The following is a 27,779-nucleotide window of genomic DNA, read 5'->3' on the forward strand; positions in this document are numbered from 1 at the left end:
GTCAAGGAGATAAAAGGTCTTAAAATTTCTATATTCATACAAGCTGGAAAACATAATAGTAGAGTAGCTATAAACTAAATATTAGCCTTGCCAGTTATGAGCTGTGTGACCTTGTCACATTACTCTGAACTTCAATTTCTTTAGGTGTAAGACAAAAATACAAATACATGTTTTGCAGAATGCACAGAATTTGGTGGGGCACTAATTTTAGCATGCTGTATGAGGTTGAATAGTGTCTCTGTCAAATTCAAAATGTATGACCTACTTGAAACCTATGTATGTGACCTTATTTGGAATTAGGACCTTTGCATATAATAAAATCAAATGAGGTCCTACTGGATTAAGAAAGGCCCTAAATCCAACATAACAAGTGCCTTTATAAGAAGAGAAAAATATGGACAGAGTCTCAAGCCCACAGGGAGAAGGTCAAGGGAAGACAGAGGCAGAGATTAGAATGATGCATCTGCAAGTCAAGGGATGCAAGGATGGTCAGTAATCCAGAACGTAGAAAAGGCGAGAATGGATTCTCCCTAGACATTCAAAGGGATCATAGGCCTACTGACACTTCAATTTCAGATTACTGGCTTCCAAGACTATGAGAGAATAAATTTCTGTTATTTGAAACCACCAAGTTTGTAGTACTTTATTACAATAGCCCTAGGACACTAATATATTTGTATGTAGCACTACATTTTGCAAAGTAAGAGTTCATTAAAAAGAAACTATTTTTGTGTATTGATGACAAACTCCTCTTATATATTATTTTACTTTATGGTTTATACTTTGTGATGTAGGTGGTTTTATTATTTCCATTTATTTTTTAAGCTTAAAATCAAGATGCTAAATATTTTCTCTTAGGGCATAAAATTAAGAAGTAACTGACATTTATTTCATATTTACTTGACTAAAATACTCAAAATTTTAAGCATCACTTGACATTCCTGTTTTAAATTTTACCCCAAATGCTGAAAGATAACTAGGCCAACTTGTCTTCACTAAGTCTTGAACTGTCTATTGGGAAATCTTAGAATCATCACATGCCTTTGTGTGACACATAAGAAATGCATAAGAAATTCCAGATACTCAATAGACTTTTCAATGACCAGGACTAAAAAGCTTGATAAACAAGGCTGGTAAGTGATAATAGTTAAAACAATTAGGTCCAAAATTAAAACTACTAGAAATGGTTTAATCAATCATACTTATTCTTATGTGTTGTATGTGAGCAAATCTTCCCATTGGAAGAAAATAAGCTAGGCTAAGAGTTCAAATTCACATCAGTACTTTACATAGTAAAAAGAAAGGATGTAGTAATAGTTTTTAAATTGTTAGGTCATTATTTCAATTCCCTAAACAACTAAATCTTAAAAGACTGTCAAAGCGGAAATTTGAATCAAGTATTCAAAGTTCATAAAATGTCTCCTCAAAACTCATGTAAATTTATTTTAAGTTATGAATCATGTTATATAACCAGTAAGCACATTATTAATCTTTATGACTCATTCTCCAAATAACCACAAATTTTCTGTAGTGATAATAAAACCATTGAATGCCAGGTTTTCAGTGATGTTTACATCTAAAGTTGCATTGGAGGCTGTGTTAAGTATAGGAAGAAAGTATCTCTAGAAGCTAACCCTAGACTCCTTCATCACCTAAAACTGCACTCCATTTGAAATCTCTACGAAGGAGAAGAGGGCTTTCCATTCCATCAAAGCCCAATTCAGAGTGTCCTACCTCCATGAATTCTTCTCCAATGATTTCAGCCCACAATGATCACCCTCTTCTGAGATATCTTATTGAGCTTGTCCTTAAGGCAGTTGCTTTAAAAAAATTAGTTTTATTTTACTGATTTTTTAGAGAGCGGAAGAGAGAGGGCAGGAGAGAGAGATAAGAACATCTGTCTCTGTGTGTGCCCTGACTGGGGTTCGAACTTGCAACTTTTGTGCTCTGGATTAATGCTCTAACCAACAAAGCTATCTGGCCGGGTCAATGCACTTTTTTCCTTAACATTATTGTGTACTTATGTGCCAGACATTATGAAAGACACATAGCATACATTATACCATTTATTGCTCAAAAAAAGCTGTGAGGCAGGGATTTGTGTAGATGATCTGTGGACATGCATAAGGATGACAGTCTCATTATGCTGAACTTTACCTGGTATCATGTCTCTAGGGGCCCTAAACAATGTTATTATTGTCCAGAAATCCCAGATAAATAAGCCTCATCCCTTCAAGGGCTTCTCAAGGGCAACAAAGAAAAGAATTGCACTCTTAACAATTTCCACATCATTTTGCAAAGTTCTAGGTTCCAAATAGGTACTTCACAAACCATTTTTGTATGATGGATGCTAAGTTGGGAAAGAAGCATGCTGTAGTGAAAAGAAGATTCCATTGGAAATCAAGAGACATAAGTCACACAGTTGTGATAGTGAGGAAGCAATCTTTCTGAGCTTCATTTGATTTTCCATAACATAAAGGGAATAGATTAGAAGATCTCTGATCTCTGACACTCTTTCTCGCTCTGACACCATAATGTAGACCAAAAGGTGCAAGGAACTGTTAATTAGAAAGCAAAGTTTTTCCTAACGTGTGGTGGTGCAGTGGATGGGAGGTCGACCTGGAATGCTGAGGTCTCTAGTTTAAGACTTTGGGCTTGCCTAGTTAAGGCACTTATAGGAGTTGATGCTTCTTGCTCCTCATCCTTTGCCTTTTCAAAAAAAGAAAAGAAAGCAGTTTTACCTACGACAATCAAAGTAGGCTGAAAAAATATTTTAAGAGTACAGTGTAAGGTATAAAAATGTCAAATCACTATATTTTACCTCTGAAACTAATGTAACAAATATAAGATTGTATACCAACTATACTTAAATAAAGACATGAATTTCAGAAAAGAGCACTTCAAATATTTTTTGCATAGGGCATTGCCCCTGCCATCCCTGTAGAGCAGCCACAGTACCAGGTAGAAATGAAGCAAGATCTTTTGGGTGAAGAAGATGCATAAATTTGATTCTTTTAAAGGCAGAACTGAAATAGGCTCCCACTCCCCTCCAGTGCTTTCTTTACAATATACTCAAAGTGGTCTTTCTAGAGTTACAAACAAATCCTTTAACCAGCATGATTAAAATCCTTCCTTGGCTTTCATGAGCTTTTTGGAGAAATATAAGATCCTTAGGTGATCTCTAAGGCCTTCCTAGATCAGACACCCTCTTAAAATTCTAACCTCAACTTTTATTGCTGTCTACTTCAAAATCTTTATTCTAGGCTTTTAGCCATATTCAACTTTTTTTCAGATACCCAAATGAGCTACAAGTACATTCTTCTGTGAGCATTTGAATAGACTTATCAAATCAAAATGCTGAGTATATATTACAGGTAAAAAAAGCAATTTCATGTTTTTAGCAGAACTATTCACAATAACGAGAAACTGAAAATAACACCAGGATCCATCATCTAATCGATGGAGAAATGAAAGGCAGTATACCCGCACAATGGCCTGGCATAGTATTCAGCCATAAAAAGGAATAAAAGATTGACACATGCTATGGCATAGATAAACCTTGAAAACCTTATGCTCAATGAGAAGAGCTAGACACAGAAGACCACATATTGTGTAATGGCATTTAAATAAAGTGTCCATAACAGGAAAATCCATAGAGTCACAGAGAAGATGAGTAGTTGCCAGAACTGGGAGGGAGACTGAATGAGGAATGACTGCTAATGGCTATAATGTTTCCATGTGAGGTGATAAAATCATGTTCTAAAATTAGATTTTTAGAGATGGTGGCATGATTTTATGAATACTAAACAGCATTAATTTATACAATTTAAATGGTTTAATTGTATGTTGTTTGAATTATATTTCAACATAGATGTTAAAATGCAGTTGATGATTTTTTGAAAGTTATAATAGAAGGGGCAAAAAAGCAGGGTAGTCCAGGGCAAATAGAGAATTGAACTCAGATTAGAGTGTTGGCATCTCAGCTTGGTGGCTGTGTGAGCATGGGTGAACTATTTCTTGGTCTTTACCTGCAAAACTGGGGATAATACAACTTATATAAGCTTTTGTGAGGATTAAATGGGGTAGTGAAGGTGAAACACTTTGTAAACTGCAGAATTCTACTGCAATATACACTGGGTAAGTGGAGTCCAGTATTTGACACCTATATTTTTATGCCTACTCTTAGAAGGTCCCTTGATAACAATTGGAATAATTAACTTTGGGTGAAAAACAAATTTTTAATTAGCCCCTTTTAATTTTAGATAATGCAAAATCATTGTACTGTATTATACTTGGTTGATACTTAGACAAATAAGTTTTATTCAAGACTCTCTGAACAGCACATTTTCATCTAGTGCTAATAACTCTAAGAAGGCAATTTTGCTCAAAAAATCCAAAGAAATTTACTATCGAAGTAAATCAAAAGCCAAACTTTATATTATGACATTTAAGGAGTCAGGAAAGAAAGACAGGAGGAGGAAGGATGCAATATTCTCTTATAAATCTTTTCCAAGAACTTTGTATTGGGGAGAGACAAGCAAACATCCTATAGTGGTGATGTCTTTCCTCCTCTAATCTAAAGGACAGCCAAAAAGCAATCTGTTGTTTGTATAGAAAGAAATGTTAGTAAAAGAGGAACAAAGTACACTTGGGGGAACATCTGCTCCGAGAAACCACTTGAAAAGTAAGCGTGGGGAAACATTTGCACAATACACAGCACATAATGTGCTACAGAAATGAAGACAGGATAACACTGGCAGAAAAGATCTATATGCATAAATCTATGTGGCATAAGGAAAAGTAAGTAAAATTATGATAGATTGACTATTTTCGTTTTCATAATTAATTGGCAAGATGTATTTTAATATTAAGTCTTAAGGGTCTTGATCACTTTAACACGATGAGCACAAGAGGCAGCTATTGCCCTAACCTAAGCCACCACCCTCCATTCCTTAAGAAGTGCTCACTGGAAGGAGAGCAGAGATGAAATAAGAGGGGAGATCCTTCCTTTTGAGGAACTCTTGGCTGACCTAGGGAGACAGTCTATGTCTAAAAAGTACATATTGACATATCCAACACTCTAGAAGAAAATGTGATTATGAAGACCAAGAACATGCAAGGATAATAAAAAATTACCAAAACAGAAAAATCTGAACTGAGTGAAGCTAGTCAAAAAAGGTCAGAGGTTTCACATTAGCTGCCCTTGAGACAAATCCAACCAAAAGGTTATTTTCTTTTGGGTTTCTGCACGCACACAGACACACAGACACACACACACACACACACACACACACACACACAGATTAAACGTTTTAAAATAGGGAAAGTAACTGTAGGAATTCATTCACATACTCTCTTTCTCCTTAAAAAGCAGATAATCCAACAAAACTGGGCCTGCTTTTCTGAACGGCAATAATCAGCTGAATCAGAGTCCCAGCTACCTGCCGCAGAGACCGCCTGTGTTCTTTGTCCACCATGGTTCCCTCCACTCCCAGTTACAGAGCTGGCGCATTTGTAAAGACTGGCAAAAAAATCAGATCAGAAGCTCTCAAGTACTACATATGTACAAAAACATCTGTAGGTAGGAAAGCTTTGAGTATGTATATATGTGCACACATGTGTGCAATACCTGGCCTCAGTGTATGTTATGTAAGAAACATTAAAGGTGTTGGTCATGCACAACATGTCCTGGAATATAACCCAGAACTACAATCTCTGAGGTCAGATGACTGGAATATGTTTTTTTCTTAAACTAGCATTATAAATATCTTTTAGATACACATTAGTTTGAGAAACACTATTCTAGGCCATTCCTGCTCAAATTCAGTCTACTTATTGGTGGAAAATTCATCTTAATCTTACTCTGATATGATGCTTTCTGCTAAAAAAAAAGTGTTAGTTTTTTTTTAATCCAATGCATAAAGTTCAAACAAGTCAGACTGATGGACAAAACCTGCTATCATCTATTTCAAGTCACTTTTTCACTATTTACCAGCAATATAAATCTCTCATTCTTTTCAAATTGAAGTACTTCTTCATAAATGCCACACATCTCTCTAATCTCTAGGACTTGGCACAGGCTTGTCCTTATACATGGAAATGTCTTTTTTTTCCAACTGCCAATTAATTGATACTAGAGCAGATACCTGACTTAAATTGGGCTGATTAGAATTTTTACCCAGGACATTGTAAGACCAAAGAGCTCCTGACATTCATGTGTTAGAATTTTTAGGGAAGAAAAGCAGAAAAAGTGTTGAAATGGACCTTAGGCATCTGCATTACTTTTACAAGCAATTGGATAAGTGATTCTGATGCAGAAGGCATACTTTCAAAACCAGCAGTATAAACAGTAAACATTGATCTGGATTCAGAAGACCAGTTTCTAAACTTGAGTCTGCCGTTAACTTCCTGGTCAACTTGGCATACATTGTTCAAGACTTCTTAGCTTTAGATTTCTCCATCTGTAAAATTTAGAAATGGTACAATGAATATAATTTTCAAAAAATGGAGGGATTGGATATACATACTTCTCTTCTTGTTGAACTGTAGTTTGTAATCTCTTTGACAATTCCTTTGTAACTGTTGAGTATTGCTGTGGATTTGTCCCAAACATAAGGATTTGTTCCTTATGTTTGACAACAACAATAAGATTTATTCTGTAGAGTAGAAGTTGAACCGTATAATGTAAAAACTTTCTTTTCCTCAATGACTTCAGAGAAGGAGCTGTGGAAAACCAGAGCAAAAAAAATTAAAAGCAAAGATGCCAAGTATGGGCTGAAAGGGAGCTCATCATCAGGAACTGTCCACTGAAATTGAAGGTGAAATCAGAGGTAGAGCATAGGCATTTACTACAGGGTTATGGCGAAGCATCTGTTAGAATATCTGATTCAAACCTTTAGCTGTTGCAAAGATATTATAAACTTTATATCTAAAAGCAATGACAGTGCAATAAAAAATTGTATTTATGTGTCTGATATTTTCAACACTAACAAAGTATACCATTCCTACAACATTTCCTAACATGACATTTGGCAGACTATCCTTGGATAAAAATTTCCTAATTCTAGAAAATGAACTTCTTGACTCACCTGTTCTTCAGGATAACTTAATTAAAAATTCTTATACACTAAATTGTGCTTAGTTTGAAAAAATATTCTATTTAAGCCTAAGATAAATACTAAGCATGATATGGTACATTTGTTAAACTATCAAAAGATTAGATACAAAAATAATCCCCTGCAAAAAGTTTATATATACATATATAAACATTATATATATGCATTCATTATATATATCAATAGATGTATATATCTATATGTTGGTCAAATAAGTTTGTAAAATATGATTTTCATATTGCTTATAGTTTGCATTGCAGGCTAGGTAGCACCAGGTAATTGTGGTCTGTGAAATTTCAAATTACCTTTGTCTTTGGGCAGGGCCATTGATTTGCTAATGTTTGCTGGAAGAGAGGTTTTCATGCCAGAAAGTTTTGAAAAGGAGTAAAAAGGAAACCATGTTTGCAGAGTGAGAGCAGAGAGAATGTGAGTGCTGAAGAAGCCAGTTTGTGCAGAGAGAGAGAAGGTGTGCAGATGGGGAACCAGAGGTGAGGGGCTTTGTGAACTCCCCTAAGACTGGTGAGGTCTTTGATTCTAGGAGAATTGGAGAAGATTCTACTGGTTGTGGAACCGGGAACGTGTCAGGGCTTTGGGAGCCCTATGTGTTTACTCATCGGCTGGTGCAAGACTTTAAGAAAGGAATGACCTACCATCCTTTGGCTCCACTGTTTCTTTACCATCTGCTCAAAGTCAATGAGAACCTGCATGTGCATGGCCACGACAGTTGTGGCCACTGGCAATACAATATAGATAGATCTCCAAATCTTCAAAACACCAGAACAAATATAAGAATTTAAATAATTCTGATAGTTCAATGAGGAGAAATAGCTACAATTATTTTGGATATGTTGAAAAACAAATAATTTACTTGTCATCAATTTATCTGTAGCTTGCAGACCAGTTTTTCATTTAGAAATAAATAACACATCTCAGCTTTGTTTCCCATTACCTGATGGTCTGAAGAAGATTATGAGGAAGTTACATACTGAGGGGTGGTTTGAAAAAATGGGTTCTTTGCTTCTCAGAAAAAGACTGTTCCCAGTAAGATTTGAACATTTTCATGACATTACCTCTTTCACTACCTTCACAATGCCTAGAATATGTTAGCTCAAATGTTGGAATAAATGTGTTGATGCTTTCAAGTAGATGATGAAATATATTAAATCTTGGAGAATGTGAAGGAACACTAAAATAACCACCTTGCTAGGTATAGTGCCTACTGCCCCATTACCTTCTTTTTTTGTAGGCTTTATAATAATTTTGAAAATACACAAAATGATAGAAAACAGACATTAAGAGTGAGAAGCTGGGCAGCCTAAGTTAGTCAGTCATAAACAGGTTGCACAGAGAGACTTTTCTAATGTAGATTTAAAGTGACAAGTGATTAATTGAAGGATGGAGGCAGCCAAAAGTAAGTTTCTTTTTGGTGCCAAAACACAATGTGTCCTGTTATTTGAAAAGTGCCAAAAACATTGATTGAATTGAAATGTTGATTAAGAGCTGATTGCTCTAAGCAAATACTTTAAAAACTCTTGCCAGTGAGGCTCAGCTAACTTTGGAAAAGAAAATTGGTATAGCTGAAAGGTTGTAAATTATTTAAATAAACATGTCATTATATTTCAGAATTGTTAATTTCAAAGTTTTTGTTTTGATCTAAGCAATCAGATCTCTTCACTTTGAGCTTTTAAACTTGCATCTCATTATGTGAACATATAAAAGTATAAAACTGAATAGCTGTATATCAAAAGTAAATATTTTAGATCTATTAATTAAACTTATTATTAGAAAATTTATAATTCTTTTGTTATAGTAATCTAAATATAAAAAAATGCTTCCATTGGGAAGGAGGTGGATCTGGACACAGTACATTTCTCAATGTAAATGAGGATTTGTTTTATTGCAAAATAGTCTTTATAATTCAGCATGTACTTGCTGAAGTAATTACATACAATCATATTAATGAATGCTAGTTAAAATTCAGCTCAGAATCCCCTGACATACTGCATTTATTCAAATTATTAAGTTATTGTTTGTCTCAAAGGCTAGTTTTCATATAAATGACTTGATTCTTTTTCTCAAAAACCACACAAATAATATGTACATGCAAAATATTTCTTCATGAGAATATAAAGACTAAACTAGTACTTAGGTTACTTAAAATTTAATTCTAAAATTTTATAAAAAGAAAACCTTATGGAGGAGAATGAATTATTGTCATAGTAAAATACTACTTTATATTTTTAACAACTTAATTGAAATATAATTTACATACTCTGCAATTTATCTATTTAAAGAGTCTGGAGAGTGGGGGAAAAGGGAAAAATAAAGTTATAATTTCATGCTTTTCAGTACATTCTGAGTAGTGAAACCATAACCATGATCAATTGTAGAACATTTTCTTCCCCCCAAAAAAATCTTGTGCAAATTTATCTTCTGCTATTTTTAATATGATAGGTTTTGCCCTTGTGTTTGTAGCTTTGTAGTCACAGGGTAAATGCTGTGTCTCCAGGTTTCACATTAATCTTTGAATCAAGAAGGAAGAAGGGTGAAGATGCAAAGGACAAGGGTGAAGAAGTGGTGGGAGATGTAGCACAGGCATTGAGATATAAGGGTTTAGAACCTAGTAGTAAGGTTTTGGGTAGAAGTACAAATTTGGGAGTCATTGGTATGTACATAGTAATAAACTTATTAAGACTCGATAAAATGAACTATAGAAACACTTGAGAGTAAAAAGATAAGATGGGGAGCAAAGATAAGTCCAGAAAATTCACCGTTTAAAAACTTAGGGTCTAGCCCCACCAGATAACTCAGTTGGTTAGAACATTGTCTCGTAGCCCAGAGGTTGTCAGTTGGATCCCTGGTCAGGGTACATACAGGGGAAGATCAATTTTCTTGCCTCTCTCTCTCTCTTTCTCTCAAATCAATACAGTAAACATTAAAAAATGTAGACTAGATGATCAAAAAACTTACAAAACAATGCTCAACATTGTAACATTAAAAAAATTAAAACAGTGAGATCACACACACACACACACACACACACACACACACACCAGAATAGGTAAAAGTAGAAAGGTTAATATACCAAGTGTACCAAGTGAACATTTGGACATTCTGATAGATAGCTAAAAAGTAAAGAGTAGACATCAATAAATTAAAAAATAGATACAAAAATTAAAAAAAAAATAATCAAAGCCAAATATCAGTTCTAAATACATTAAGTTTCTATAAAGACTGATTAAGAAATGAAAGGGGATGGCCCGGGCGCTGGGGATGGCTCTGTGGCCTCTGCCCCAGGCGCTAGAGTGGCTCTGGTCGCAACATGGCCACGCCCAGGATGGGCAGAGCATCGCCCCCTGGTGGGCAGAGCGTCGCCCCCTGGTGGGCGTGCCAGGTGGATCCCGGTCGGGCGCATGCGGGAGTCTGTCTGACTGTCTCTCCCTGTTTCCAGCTTCAGAAAAATGCAAAAAAAAAAAAAAAAAGAAAAAAAAGAAATGAAAGGGGAGAACAAAATTCTATAGATATTTCAAGACAATGAGAGGTTATTCGAAAGACAATTTGTATGAAATGGAATATTCTTCAAGAAACATAAGCAATCAAAGCTGACGGGACATTGAAAGTCTTCATATTCTGACTTATTTAAAGAAGCTGACTGTTGTTAAATTTTTCTGTATGCATAAGCAAACATATGCACAAACACACTTAGGATCACATGGCTTCACTAATAAATTTTTTCAAATATTTAGGAAATCAAAAGTGCCAAATTTGTGCCAACTCTTTCAGAAAATAGAATGAACACTTCCTTTATCTATTTGTTAAAGGCAATATACCTCCATTCTATAATCTGACATAAGCATGGCAGGAAAGAGATATTACTAATTAACCTCATTTATATAGATGCCAAAATAACAAGATCTTAGCAAATTGACATTATTATATTAAAAGAATAATATATTATATTCAACTGACATTTACTTTAGTTATACAAGAGGGTTTTGGTATCAGAAAATTAGTTATATTAACAGGAAAGAAAAAACCTTGGGCAATTCCTATGATCATCCTGATTCATGTGGACAAAACATTTGAAGACATTCAGTGCTATTCATAACAAAACTCTAAGCAAATTAAGAATAGAAAGGAACTTTCTTAATATGATAAAGGGTATGCTTTAGTTATCTTATTGCTACTGTACCAAATTAGCACAAATTTAGCAAACTAAACCAACACAGATTTATTTTCGATTATGTTCTGTGATTGGAAATCTAGGTGGACTTGGCCGAAATTAAGGCATTGGCGCAGCTGCCTTTCTCAGGCATTGGCTCTGGGGAAAGATCTGCTTCCAAAATTACTCAGGTTTTGGGAAGAAAATAGAGTTACAATACTAGGACTGAGGTTCTTGTTTACTTGCAAGTTATATCTGAGGGCTTTCCTCATCTCCTAGAGCAGGAGTCCCCAAACTACTGCCCACGGGCCGCATGCAGGCCCCTGAGGCCATTTATCTGGCCCTCGCCGCACTTCTGGAAGGGGCACCTCTTTCATTGGTGGTCAGTGAGAGGAGCACATTGACCATCTCATTAGCCAAAAGCAGGCCCATAGTTCCCATTGAAATACTGGTCAGTTTGTTGAACTAAATTTACTTGTTCTTTATTTTAAATATTGTATTTGTTCCCGTTTTGTTTTTTTACTTTAAAATAAGATAAGTGCAGTGTGCATAGGGATTTTTTCATAGTTTTTTTTTTTTATAGTCCAGCCCTCCAACGATCTGAGAGACAGTGAACTGGCCCCCTGTGTAAAACGTTTAGGGTGGTGAACCTATCTCATTCTTGGAGAATCACTGAATTTTTCTACTGCATTTCTCTTGCTTCCTTACCTCCCTCAGTCTCTAGGCAGAAAAAGTGCTCTGCTGTGAAGGGCTCGTGTGATTTCATTGGACCCTGGATAATCTCCTTATTTTAAGACCTGTGGTACTAATTACATCTGTGAAGTCGCTTTTGCCACATAACCTGATGCATTCATAAATTTCAGAGATAGGGCGCGAACTTCTTTAGGTGACCGCACTGCTCACCACACGGCATTAGAAAACACCTATAGCACATATAATAATCAGGAACTGTTTGAAACTTTTTCATTGAACTCAGGAATGAGACATGACTGCTTGCTGTCACTGATTTTATTTAGCACACTGCTAGAGGGGCTAGTCTGTCTAAGAATAAAAGAAAAACAAATGAATGGTATAAGGTTTGGAAAGCAAATAATAAGACTCTTATTACTTGTAGAGGACATAATCAGATACCTAGAAAACACAAATGTGTCTCTGAACCAGCATCATACAAGTTGAAATGTATTTCTTAAAAAAAAAAAAAACAGCATCCATTATTGCTTGTGTGACTGTAAAACGATGCAGCCACTGTGGAAAGCAGTTTGAATTATGATCCAGCAACTTGACTCTGAAGTATATATCCCAAAACAGTAAAACCAGGGACTTAGATACTTGTACATTAACATTCATAGCAGCATTATTCACAAAAGCCAAAATGTAGAAACAACAAAAGTCCATCAAAAGATGAATGAATAAACAGTGATGTATACATAAAATATAATTATTTAACCATAAAATGAAATTAGATTCTTATATATGCTGCAATGTGGATGATCTTTGAAGACATTATATTAAGTGTATAATCCATACACAAAAGGACAGATATTCTATGAATTGACAATCTGAGTTTTCTTTTCAGAGTGAAATTTATAAAGATAGAAAATAAAAATGTGGTTAGCAGGGACTGGGGAAAGGGACTCATCGGGAGTTATTATATAAGGAGTAGAGAATTTTGCAAGGGAAAATTTCTAGAGACCACTTGAAAAATGTAACTATAAGACTACTAAACTATAAGTTTAAAAATGATTAAGATGATAAATTTTATGTTATGTATATTTATCATAATAAAAAATCTTAAAAACTAAACTATTAATATACCAAAGCATAAAAATTTATATATCTAAGACTACATAAAATAAAAGATGAACAGAACCTTTATGTTAAAAACTAAAGAAAATATTTATAGAGAGAAACTAAGAAATAACATGTTAAATTAGAAAATTCTGTGCTGTAAACATGTCAATTTTCCCAAATTATTCTATAAATTCAATATTAAAATCAAAATAAAAACATTATCAGTTTTTTTGAGGAAACTAGTAAGTTGATTCTAAAACTCAAATGGGAATTAAAAGAACCAAAGACAGCCAAGACTGTCATAAAGAAGAAAACAAAGCTTGAGGACATAAAGTATCAGATATCAAGATGTATTATAAAACAATAGAAATGGAGGCAGTGTGGTACTGGCACATGCGCACACAAATTGACTAATGGATTAGAGAACAAAACCAAGGAGCAAATTCACACAGACACAGTCACCTTATTTATGACAAAGATAATACTGTAACACAGTGGTGAAAGAATAGTCATTTTAGTAAATTGGGCATGATCAGTTGGATATCCATACAAAAAACATCTAGGACAGCATTAGTGATTTTTGAAGTGTGATCCATAGGTCCCTAAGAGTTCCTAACATACTTTCAGGGACTCTTTGAGGTTATGCCTATTTTTATAACAATATTAAGACATTCTTTACTTTTTTCACTGTGTTGACATTTGTAATGTTGGTACAAAAAGAAGTGAGAGGTAAAACCCATGGTACCTTAGTACTAATCAAGTCAATGGCAGCAAACCATACTAGTATTTATTGTATTTTCTTTATTTTATCACTATGCAATCATGGCAAGAACAGAAACGTGTTTCATTATGTCTGGTGCCAGATGGGTACATGAATTATAGGGGAATCACTTTGAAAATTGCATAATTGTATAATTACTATGCTGTCTGTAAGCCTGAAACTAATATAAAATAATAATAAATGATCAACTGCAATTGAACAATAACAAAAAACTACCATTGATAAAGGAATAAAATTGTATTTTATTTTCTTTTATTATTATTTTTTTGTGTTTTCCCAAAGTTAGAAGTAGGAATGAGGTCAGAGAGACTCCCACATGTGCCCGACCAGGATCCACCCAGCATGCCCACCAGGGCACGATGCTTTGCCCATCTTGGAAAGCAACCGGAGCCATTCTAACAACTGAGGCAAAAGACTATGGAGCTGTCCTCAGTGCCCAGGCCAACATGGCTCCAATGGAACCTTGGCTGCAGAAGGGAAAGAGAGAGATAGAGAAGGAGAGAGGGAAGGGTGGAGAAGCAGATGGGCATTTCTTTATGCCCTGACTGGGAATCGACCCCGGGACTTTCATATGCTAGGCCAATGCTCTGCTGCTGAGCCAACGGGCCAGGGCTAAAATTGTTGTTTTATTAAACTTCAACTTTTAGTATACATCTTTTTAATATTTTGCATGATGAAATGATAGTATATAATAAAGTACTTCTGTGTACTAAATAATGATGGTTGTCTCAATGATAAACACTTGTCTGAGTTGCCAGCTGAACGAGCTGCTGTTTACATGAAACACCGTATTCAGTTAAATGAATGATTTAACTGTGGTCATTAAGACTTTATTATTTGGTGGACATATTCCTAAAAAAAATTAATGAAGTCAGCCTGCCATGTCAAGATAAACAACTTATAATATTTATTGCCCTTAATAAAATTTGATCTTAGAGTGAAAAATTGGAATTATTAGAAACTTGTATCCACCACTGTGAACCTGACATATTCCAAAGTACTTAAAAATTTTTTTGATAAGAGCTGTGGTGATACAAATATGATTTTAAAAAATATTTTATAATAATATGTGTCACCATTTTAAAAATCTCATAAATCAATGAATAAATATTTTTCAAATGATCAATATGTGATTTTCAAAATCAAGCATTGGTCAAAGATCCATGCAACATGCAAGATACATCAATAACTTTAAAAATTACAGTGCAAAAAGCTCACTGATACTTTTTTAGCTTCTATACACAACTAACCTTTAAGAAACTACTACTTGTCAAATGTAGTATCAAAAAATAACCAAAATTGTCTTGAAATATCAATATAGTACTCTTCCCTTTTTCAACTACAATGAGTGTAATACTAATTTTTTTTCATAAACTTCAACCAAAACAACATAGCATAACAGATTCGAGAAGCAACTATGATTATCCAGCTGTTTTCTATTAAGTCATGTATTAAAGAGTCTTGCAAAAATGTAAAAAAAACAATGTTACTTTACTCATTAAATATGTTTTTTGTTTTGAAAAATATAATTTTGACGAGATAGGATAATTATGTTAACATGCAATTTTCTCAATACATAGAACCCACATAAAAAAAAGCTCTTTGCCGTCCTCTCTAATTTTTAAGACTATAAAGGATTTCCAAGACTAAAAAATATATGACAATCACTACCATAAAACAAAATCTATTCCTACTGACTTAATATATAACTGTGAATGATTAAATCATAATGCTTTTTGATGAAAATATAGATTATCTTCCTGACATTGCAAGATGCGAATATTTCTTAATACACAGAAAATGTTAACCTTAAAAAAACACATAGAAAATTAGACTGCATTAAAACAAAGACTATCTCTTCATTAAAAGAAACTGTTAAAAACATAAAAAGGTAACCTATTTACAGTGTGAGGGATGACATTCATAGCACATACATGTGACGAAAGACCTATACACAAAATATATAAAAAACTGTGGTAGTTCTAATTTTAATTTTTTGAGGAATCACCATACTTTCTTCCATAATAGTTGTACTACTTTACATTCCCACCAACAGTGGATGAGAGTTCCTTTTTATCCACAGCCTCTCCAACACTTGTTCTTACCTGTCTTGTTGATAATAGCTAATCTAACAGGTGTGAGGTGATATTTCATTGTAGTTTTGATTTGCATTTCTCTAATAGCTAATGAAGATGAGCATCTTTTCATATATCTGTTGGCCATTTGTATTTCTTCCTGGGAGAAGTGTCTGTTCAGGTCCTCTTCCCATTTTTTTATTGGATTGTTTGTTTGTTCTTGAGTTTTATGAGTTCTTTGTATATTTTGGATATTAGGCCCTTATCTGTACTGTTGTTTGAAAATATCATCTCCCATTTAGTTGGCTATCTGTTTGTTTTGTTGTCAGTTTCTCTTGCTGTGCAAAGGCTTCTTAATCTGATGTGGTCTCATTCATTTATCTTTGCCTTCACTTACCTTGCCTTTGGAGTCAAATTCATAAAGTGCTCTTTATAACCATGGTCCATGAGTTTAGTACCTACGTTTTCTTTTATGTAATTTATATTTTCAGGTCTTATATTTAGGTCTTTGATACATTTTGAATTAATTTTAATACAAGGGGACAAACTGTAGTCGAATTTCATTCTTTTGCAAATGACTTTTCAGTTTTCCAGCACCATACCCCCAAAACTCAAAAACACTGGTACATAAAGACACATGCAGCCCCATGTTCACTGCAGCATTGTTCACAGTGGCCAAGACATGGAAACAACCAAAAAGCCCTTCAATAGATGATTTGATAAAGAAGATGTGGTACATATATATTATGAAATACTACTCAGCCATAAGAAATGATGACAGGATCATTTACAACAACATGGGTGGATACTGATAACATTACACTGAGTGAAATAAGTAAATCAGCAAAAACTAAGAACTATCGTATATATGATTCCATATATAGGTGGGACATAAAAATGAGACTCAAGGACATAGACAAGAGTGTGGTGGTTACCGGGGGTGGGAGAGAAGGAGAGGAAGGGGATGGGGGAGTGGAGGGACACAAAGAAAACCAGATAGAAAGTGACAGAAGAAAATTTGACTTTAAGTGATGGGTATGCAGTATAATCAAATGTCAATATAACCTGCAGATGTTTTCTCTGAACCTATGTACCCTGAATGATCAATCTCACCCCATTAAAATTAATAATAATAAAAAGAAAAACTATGACAATTTTTTTATTATTAAGTTAGAGGTGAGGAGGCAGAGAGACAGAATCCTTCATGTGCTTCAACTGGGATCCACCTGGCAAGCCCCCTACAGGGTGATGCTCTACCTATCTGAGGTTGTTGCTCTGTTGCTCAGCAACCAAGCTACTTTAGCACCTTAGGCAAGGCCATGAAGCCATCCTCAGTACTCAAGGCCAACTTGCTCCAACTGAGCCATGGCTACAGGAGGAGAAGAGGGAGAGAAAGAGAAGGAGAGGAGGAGGGATAGAAAAGCAGATGGTCAATTCTCTTGTGTCCCCTGACCAGGAATAGAACCCGGGATATCCACACACCAGGCTGACGTACTGATGAGCCAACTGGCCAGGGCCAAAGCTATTACAATTTAATGAGGAAAAAAGATAATATAAAAATGAGAAAAACTTTGAACCAATATTTCAAAAATTCATCAGTCTACTGGAGTTGGATCTTTAACAGACTCTTAACCCAACTTAACACTTGTGGTTTTATATTGGTTGTCAATATTTTTCAAAGTGTGGTTCAAAGCCCACTTGCATCAGTATCACCTGATAGACTTAGGAAAAAAGAATGATTTAGATTCCACCTCCGTGGATATGCCACCCAAATCTCAACACCACAGTTTTTTATGTCTTTCATTTGATTTTGATGTATTCTAGTTGATTTTGTTCATCTGGAGCTGTTGATATTTACTGTGCTGTTGATGTCAATATCATTTGGAAATTATGGTTGTTTTGTTTCTAATCATATTCAATAAAGTGTCGGGTGAAAACTGACAGTACACTTTCTCTAGGACAATAAAAAGAGTGAGTGAAATTTGTTGGGAAATAAGTATCTCAAAGACAACCTGAGGATCATTGCTAACCTTATGTAATCCAGTTCTAAAGATGTGTTCTATTGAACACATGAGAAATACGAAAGAGTATGAGGGTGGTGAGTATATACACTGGCCGTTGTCAAAGTGTGGTCTCTGGGCCAGTAACAGATACATCACCTGGAATCTTGTTAGAAATGCAAATTATCTGATCCCACCTGACTGACTGAATAAGAAATTCTGGGCATTGGCCCAGAAATCTGTTTTAATAAGCCTTCCAGTTGATTCTGATATATGCTCAAATTTGAAAATGACTGGAAGAGGCAATTATTTTGAGAAATTTAGTTGTGAAAAAAAGATGCCTAAGCATATTTAAATACCGATGGAATATAGCTTCTACTGAAGAAGTGGTTGAAAATATAGTAATAAAAAGGAAATTCCACTGTGTAATATTCTTGAACAGTTATGAGATGATGGAATTCAATCACAGTTCAAAGAAGAGAATTATTTATGCATTGTAATAAAAATGAAAGGCAAAAGGATGGGTTCAGATAATAATAGCTAATATTTATTGAATCTTTATTATATGCCAAGTAACATTGTAATATAGTCACAGAACTAAATTCCTATATTGCTGTAGCAATCCTATATGTCTATTATTATTTCTATTTTACTGGAAGGGAGATAGAATTAGAGAGAAATTAAATAACTTTTCCAAAACCACACAGCTAGTCAGTAACAATGTTAGGCTTCTGGCACAGGAGATCTGGCTTCTAAACCCAAGTTCTTAACCATAATGCTATGCTGTATCTTAGACTCAAGTAGGTCTTTTTCTTTAATATTTTTTTTAATTTTTTTTATTTATTCATTTTTAGAGAGGAGAGAGAGAGAGAGAGAGAGATGGGGGAGGAGCTGGAAGCATCAACTCCCATATGTGCCTTGACCAGGCAAGCCCAGGGTTTCGAACCGGCGACCTCAGCATTTCCAGGTCGACGCTTTATCCACTGCGCCACCACAGGTCAGGCTCAAGTAGGTCTTTTTAATGTAAGGTATGGGAGTAGAAAGAATTCTTGTAAAATGGCTTTTATTTTGTCCCCTGAGAAATAATCTGCTGAAAATGAGTGAGGAGGAGGAGAGTTCAGATAATTGAAGTCAATTGAGCTAATTTATGATAAATTGCTGTAGAATATGATGAGGGTAAGGAGGGAAGGTAACTGAGAAACATATTTTAAAAATGCTTAAAATGGCCAGAGTTGTTGGAGATCGATTTGAGGTCGGTGATCATTAATGTAGTCTTAAAAAAAACCTTTGTCATAGTGTATGTTGTGGCCAAAATCAACTGCCTGTGTGTAGGTGAAGAGATAGTGGGTATTTGGTTTTGTCCGGGGTTGGAATGTTTGCCAGATAGGAAGAGAAAATAGCAGGATGCTTTTCGATTTGGCATTAGGCATATGGACTGACAGGCAAAGATGTGGAAAAGGGGTATAAATGCAAAGTTAAAAGGAAATTTCTTATACTGTCAAGAAAGTTAGAAAAGAAACAAAATCACACATATTCTTATAGTTATTTTTAATTCTCTGTTCCCTGGCAAGTCTTTAGCCATATGTATGAATATTTTGCATCATTTAAGCATATTGTACCTTCAATCTTGTGCTGTTCTTCACTTGGAAAATTTTTTTTCCACTTGCTACAGTTTTTTATTTATCATTTTAATAGATATTTTACATATTTGATGTAACATGATCTTAATCATTTTTGTATGTGGAGCCATTATTGTTAGATCCAATTTTATACATCTACCATCATCAGGCTTCTAAAAATATTTAATTATATTTCTAATTTAATAGGAGTAAGATAACACTGGTTTTATTGTAATGATTACTACTTTTATTAATAGTGAAATGAACAAGTTCTATATGGTTCTATGCCTGATATATTTCCTTTTGAGTGAAATGGCTTTTCATAGCTCTTGCCTGGGTCCAGCATGTTTATTAGAATTTTGGTGTTGGTCTTATTTAAATGAACTCAATAAAAAGTGGATAAAAAGTCTTCCTCCTAGATATTATAGACTCAATATATTCTTGCAGAATGTATAAATTCCCAGTAGTTCTGACTGTCTGTTTTACTGCTTCAGTGCATGTTCAAATTTATAACTTGGGAAATATTCACATCTATTAATGTGACATTTGCACATGGCAGCTGAAGAATATTTTGCAATATAAAAAAGTTCATATAATTTTTCAGTTGGTAATATGAAGGAATAGATATAGCACATATTACATATAGATTTAAATTGAATAGTAAAATTCTGAATAATTTTACTTGCAATGATATACAATAACATTTACAAATAGTTGCAAATATGATAAAATTTCAGTTTTATTCAAGTTTGATTTAAAATTTGATTACTGATTTAATATAATTTGCATTTTAATTTATATATAAGAAATGTTTGAATATTTTAAATAAAAATAATTTATTGCAATCATATATAAATACTACATTTAATATTTTCTTTTGCTTTTTTAAAACTTAATTAATTATGTTTACATAAATTCTAGGGTTGCCCCAAATGCATCCCCCCTCTCCTGTATTCCTTTCAACTTCTCCCTTGCCCGCTTGGTGCAATACTCTCCTTCCTTCCCTTTAGGTTTATCCCATTCTATCATCCCCTTTCCCTCTGTCCTCTTTTCCTCTGGTCCCTTTGATCCCTCCTCTGTCTCAATTAGGTTCCTTAGTTCTCATTGTTCCTTGGAGTCCTCAAATGAGTGAGGTCATTTAATATTTTTCTTTCTCTGCCTGGCTTATTTCATTCAATATAATAGTTTCTAGGTCCATCCATGTTGTTGCAAAAGGTAATATTTCCTTCTTTTTCATGGCCCCATAGTATTCCATTGTGTATATGTACCACTGCTTTTTTTTTTTTTTTCAGAGACAGAGAGAGAGTCAGAGAGAGGGATAGATAGGACAGACAGACAGGAATGGAGAGAAATGAGAAGCATCAATCATTAGTATTTCGTTGAGATACCTTAGTTGTTCATTGATTGCTTTCTCATAAGTGCCTTGACAGTGGGGCTATAGCAATCCGAGTAACCCCTTGCTCAAGCCATCGAACTTGGGTCCAAGCTGGTGAACTTTGCTCAAACCAGATAAGCCTGTGCTCAAGCTGGCGACCACAGGGTCTCGAACCTGGGTCCTCTGCATCCCAGTCCGACGCTCTATCCACTGCACCACTGCCTGGTCTGGCTGTATCACTGCTTTTTAATCCACTCGTCCACTGTCGGACACTTGGGCTGTTTCCAGATCTTCGCTATTGTGAACAATACTGCCATAAACATGAGGGTGCATTTCTTTTTTTCAGTCGGTTATATGGTGTTCTTGGGATATATTCCTAAAAGTGGGATGGCTGTGTCAAAATGCAGATCCATCTTTACTTTTTTGAGGAATATTCATATTGTTTTCCATAGAGGCTGCACTAGTCTGCATTCCCACCAGCAGTGCAGGAGGATTCCCTTTTCTCCACATCCTCTCCAGCACCTATCATGTGTTGTTTTGTTAATGAGCTCCATTCTGACTGGAGTGGGGTGATATCTCATTGTGGTTTTAATTTGCATTTCTCTAATAATTAGTGATGTTGAGCATTTTTTCATTTGTCTCTTGGCCATCTGTATGTCCTCTTTGGAAAAGTGTTTATTATTTTTTTTGCCCATTTTTTGATTGAATTGTTTATCTTCCTAATGTTGAGTTTACAAGTTCTTTATAAATTTTGGTTATTAACCCCTTATCAGATGTATTGTTGAATATGTTCTCCCATTGTGTGATTTGTCTTTTTATTTGGTTTATATTGTCTTTATATATACAAAAGCTTTTTAGTTTGATATAATCCCATTTGTTTATACTGTCTTTTATTTCACTTGCCCATGGAGATAAATCAGGAAATATATTGCTGTGAGAGATGTCGGTGAGCTTATTGCCTATGTTTTCTTCTAAGATGCTTATGGTTTTATAACTCCCATTTAAGTCTTTTATCCATTTTGAGTTTATTATTGTGAATGGTGTAAGTTGGTGGTCTAGTTTTATTTTTTTTCAGGTAGCTATCCAATTTTCCCAACACCATTTGTTAAAGAGACTGTTTTTACTCCAATGTATGCTCTTACCTCCTTTGTCAATTATCAATTGTCTATAAATATGTGGGTTTATTTCTGGGTTCTCTGTTCTGTTCCATTGATCTATATGCCTGTTCTTATGCCAGTACCAAGATGTTTTAAGTACCATGGCCTTGTAGGATAACTTGATATCAGGAGTGTGATACCTCTCACTTTATTCTTCTTTTTCAAGATTGCTAAGGCTATTCATGTTTTTTTTTTTTTGGTTCCATATAAATTTTTGGAATATGTGTTCTATATCTTTGAAATATGTCATTGGTATTTTAATCAGTATTGCATTGAATTTATAAATTCCTTTGGGTAATATGGACATTGTAATGATGTTTATTCTTCCTAACCATGAGCATGGTATATGCTTCCATCTGTTTGTATCTTTCTTGATTTCTTTTATCAATGTTTTATAATTTTCCGAGTACAAGTCTTTAACGTCCTGGGTTAAATTTACTCCTAGGTACTTTATTTTTTTGGTTGCAATAGTGAAGGGGATTGTTTCCTTAATTTCTCTTTCTGACAGTTCATTGTTGGTGTATAAAAATGCCTGTGATTTCTGTGTATTAATTTTATACCCTGCCACCTTGCTGAATTCATTTATCAGATCCAGTAGTTTTTTGACTGAGACTTTAAGGTTTTTTATATATAGTATCATATCATCTGCAAATAATGATAGTTTTACTTCTTCTTTTCCAATTTGGGTGCCTTTTATTTCTTCTTTTTCTCTGATTGCTGTGGGTAGGACTTCCAGTACTATGTTGAATAAGAGTGGTGAAAGGGGGCACTCCTGCCTTGTTCCTGATTTTAAGGGGATTGCTTTTAATTTCTGCCCATTAATTATGATGTTGGCTGTGGGCTTGTCATAAATCATTTTTATCATGTTGAGGTATGTTCCTTGTAGTCTCACTTTGCTGAGAGTTCTGATCATGAATGGGTGCTGGATTTTATCAAATGCTTTTTCTGCATCTATTGAAATTATCATGTGGTTTTTCTCCTTCCTTTTGTTTATGTGATGAATCACACTGATTGATTATGAATATTGTATCATCCTTGCCCTACCAGAAAAACTCCCACTTGGTCATGATGTGTGATTTTTTTCATGTATTGCTGGATCTGGTTTGCTAATATTTCGTTGAGGACTTTAGCATCTAAATTCATCAGAGAGATTGGCCTATAATTTTCTTTCTTTGTGTTGTCTTTGCCTGGATTTGAAATCAGAATTATGCTCACGTCATAAAAGCAGCTTTGAAGTCTTCCTTCCTCTTGAAATTTTATTTTTATTTTTTATTTTTATTAATTTTACTAGGGTGACATCAATAAATCAGGGTGCATATGTTCAAAGAAAACATGTCCAGGTTATGTTGTCAATCAATTATGTTGCATACCCATCACCCAAAGTCAGATTGTCCTCCGCCACCTTCTATCTAGTTTTCTTTGTGCCCTTCCTCCTCCCCCTTTCCCTCTCCCTCTCTCCCCACCCCCCGTAACCACCACACTCTTATCAATGTCCCTTAGTCTTGCTTTCATATCCCACCTACGTATGGAATAATGCAGTTCTTGTTTTTTTCTGATTTACTTATTTCACTTCGTATAATGTTATCAATATCCCACCATTTTGCTGTAAATGATTCGATGTCATCACTTCTTATGGCTGAGTAGTATTCCATAGTGTGTATTGCCACATTAAATAATCCTCTTGAAATTTTTGAAATAGCTTGAGGAGGAAAGGAGTTAGTTCTTTGAATATTTCGTAAAATTCACCAGTGTTGGAAGTTTTGATAACTGTTTTGATCTCATTTGATATAATCAGTCTGTTTAGATTTTCTGATTCTTCCAGATTGATTTTAGGAAGATTATATGTTTCAAGGAATTTGTCCATTTTTACCTAGCTTGTTTAATTTTTTGGCATACAGTTCTTCATAGTATTTTCTTAAAATATTTTGTATTTCTGTTGTGTCAGTTGTTATTTCTTCACTCTCATTTCTAATTTTATTTATTTGTGTCCTCTCTCTCTTTTTTTCCTGTTGAGTCTGGTTAAAGGTTCATCAATCTTGTTTACCCTTTCAAAGAACCAGCTCTTGGTTTCACTGATCCTTAATATTGTTTCTTTAGCCTCTATGTCATTTATTTCCACTATGATCTTTATTATTTCCTTCCTTCTACTTCCTCTGGGCTTTACTTGCTGTTTTTTTTTCTAGCTCTTTTAGATGCAGGGTTAGGTTGTTTATTTGAGCTTTTTCTAGCTTCTTAAGGTATGTCTAGTATGCTATGAACTTCCCTCTCAGTACCCATAAACTTCCCTCTATGACCCATAAATTTTGAGTTGTTGTATGCTCATTATCATTCATTTCTAGGAATTTTTAAAAATTTCTTCTTTAATCTCATTGTTAACCCATTCGTTATTTCATAACATGCTATTTAGTTTCCATGTTTTTTTAGTATTTTTCAGTTTTTATGTTGTGGTTGATTTCTAGTTTCATGCCATTGTGATCAGAGAAGATGCTTGATACGATTTCAGTCTTCTTAAATTTGCTGAAACCACTTTTGTGCCCTAACATGTGGTCTATCCCAGAGAATGTACCATGAGCACTTGATAAGAATGTATATTCTGCAGCTTTACGGTGAAAGGTTCTGAAGATATCTATTAAATCCAGTTTAGTGTGTTTTTTAGTCTGCTGTTTCTTTGTTAATTTTCTTTCTTGAGGATCTATCTAGTGATGTTAGTGGGGTATTGAAATCCCCTACTATTATAGTATTGCTGTTGATCTCATCCTTTATATGCATCAAAGTCTTCTTTATATATTTAGGTGCTCCTATATTAGGTGCGTATATATTTATAATGGTTATATCTTCCTGTTGGATTGCTCCTTTTATCATTATGTAGTGACCTTCTTTATCTCTTACTATAGTCTTGGTTTTAAAGTCCATTTTTTCTGATATGAGTATTGATACCCCAGCTTTTTTTATTTCCATTTGAATAAAATATTTTTTCCATCTTTTAAGCTTCAGTTTATGTGTAACTTTTATTTTGAGGTGTGTCTCTTGTAGACAGTATATGTTTGGGTCCTGTTTTCTTATCCACATGGCTACTCTATGTCTTTTGGTTGGTTCATTTAATGCATTTGCATTTAAGGTTATTATTGATATGTACTTGTTTATTGCTGTTTTATTCTTTAACGTTATATTCCTCTTTTACTATATATTTTTTTCCTTGTTTGTTCTGTCTACAACAGGCCCCTTAACTCTTTTTGGTGCATTGGTTTGGTTGTAATGAATTCCTTGAGTTTTTTTTTTTTTTTTTTTTTTGGTCTGAGAAGTTTTTTATTTCTCCTTCAATTTTTAATGATAGCCTTGCTGGATAAAGTAGTCTTGGTTGTAGGCCCTTGGTTTGCATTACTTTGAATATTTCTTGCCATTCCCTTCTGGCTTCAAATGTTTCTGCTGAGAAGTCGGATGTCACCCTTATGGGGATTCCTTTGTAGGTGATAGCCTTTTTTTCTCTAGCAGCTTTTAGTATTTTCTCTTTTTCTCTTAGCTTTGGTATTTTAATTATGATGTGTCTTCGTGTAGATTTATTTGGGTTTCTCCTTTATGAAATTTTCTGTGCTTCTTGAACTTGTGTGACTTTTTTTTTAAAATCAATTTAGGGAAGTTTTCAGCTATGATTTGATTGAGAAGGTCTCTACCCTTTGTTCTTACTCTTGTTCTTGAGGAGGTCCTATGATGTGGATGTTGTTTCTCTTTAGGTTGTCACAGAGCTCTCTTAGAGTTTCCTCAGATTTTTTCAGTCTCTTCTTTTTGCTGCTCCACTTGCGTGTTTTCATTTATCTTGTTTTCTAAATCACTGATTCAATCCTCTGTTTCATCCAGCCTGCTTTTAATTGCTTCTAGTGTAGTCTTCATTTCTGATATTGTATTTTCATTTCTGACTGGTTCTTCTTTATTATTTCAATGTCCTTTTTGATGCTTGTTATCTCTTTATTTATGTGCTCACTGTGATCATCTATTGTTGTTTTAAGATCTTTCAGCATTCTATTAATCATTATTTTAAACTCTGTATCCAGTAGTTTGCTTATATCCATCTCACTCAGTACATTTTCTGGGGGTTTCTCTTGTTGATTCATTTGGATTGCACTTCTATGTCTTCTCATTTTGTTTGTTTTGCCCTGAACTTCCTTGACCATGGCCTTGCACAGATCAGTGGTGGTCACTCCCTATGACTGGTTCTTATCTATTTTTTGGGAGCTACAGGTTTTCCAGATCTTGTGGCTGCCTCTGCTGGGTCCAGGTTCCATTGTAAATATCAGCAGCACTCCTAGGCTTCCTTTTATCTACTCTTGGCCTGGGAGAAGTTCTATAAAAGTTCAAGTTTTCCTAAAATCTGCCTTCTGTTGCCTCTTATTGCTGGCTACTTGTTGGGCTCAGTACTGTAATTCAGTGATTACGTATGGTATTAGATGTGGACTACTCCTTAGCTTCAGGTGTCATTCTATCCAGACTTTTTTTTTACTTATTTCGTTTTCTTTTATTTAATTTGTTTTTTGTTCTTTTTCAACGCTCAGTAGGGAGTAGTCTCAGAGGTCCAGGGGGTGTGGCCCCTGTGATCCCCTTGTGTGGTCTGTCTACCAGGCCACCACTGCTGTTACTGCCTGGGGCTTTTGGGCTCAGGTGCTGCTGGGTCCAGCCTACCTCTGTGACTACTGCTGCCTTGGTCGGGCTTGCACGTGCTCACACACCCATTTAGACTGCTTCTAGGTGTGCCTCAAATGGCTCAGATCTCAGCGGCCGCCTCAGGGGGGGCCACACACACCCTCTCAAATCACTGCCAAAGTCGCCCGTGTTTTTTCTGCTGCTGAGGATGCGTCCACACCCCGGACAGGTTTCCGCGCTGCCCAGATCCCTGCAGCAGCTAAACAACTTCTGACCTCACTGGTGAGCTTGCGCGTGCCCTCACATTCTGTGTGAGCTGATTGTCGGGCCTCTACCTCCACATGGATCACCGCTGAGGTTGTACCCCACTCCAGGCAGGTTTGCGCTCTGGCCCTGATCCTTGCAGCAGCCAGGCTACTTCCTCCCTCACTGGTGGGTTCATACGTGTCCCAGCTTTCCCTTTCTGCTGACTCTTGGGCCTCTGCACCCGCCAAGAACGGCCACTCAGCGAGCAGGACTGTGTGTATGCCCGGGCTTTCTCAGTTGCAATGGCGGTTCTCAGCTCCACTGGTTGGCTTATGCGCGCTGACTCGAACTTCCACAGCCACACCCCACTGCCTCCGGCCTGCCTGCCCTGGCTGAGCACTCATCAGTGCCAGGGGTGGTATACCTCAGACCTCTGCACTCTCTATTTGTGTCCCTAACATGGCTCCTGGCTCTACCCGCCTTTGTTCTAGCTAGGGTAGGGGAGCCTTCAGTGGACGGGGCACTCTCCCTCCTTTGCTGGTGATGCTGTTTCCAGGTAAAATGTTCACTTTAAATTTGGGGAGTGACTCAGTCCAGGGGTTAAGGTGTCCTCCTGGAGCTCCAGGAAAGTGGCTGTGAGCAAGGCTGTCTGTGCAGTTCCTTTTTTTTTTTTTTCTTGTTTTCTTTTTTTTCTGAAGCTGGAAACAGGGAGAGACAGTCAGACAGACTCCCGCATGCGCCCGACCGGGATCCACCCGGCACGCCCACCAGGGGCGATGCTCTGCCCACCAGGGGGCGATGCTCTGCCCATCCTGGGCGTCGC

The sequence above is a fragment of the Saccopteryx bilineata genome, chromosome X (assembly GCF_036850765.1).
Source record: "Saccopteryx bilineata isolate mSacBil1 chromosome X, mSacBil1_pri_phased_curated, whole genome shotgun sequence".
NCBI lineage: Eukaryota > Metazoa > Chordata > Mammalia > Chiroptera > Emballonuridae > Saccopteryx > Saccopteryx bilineata.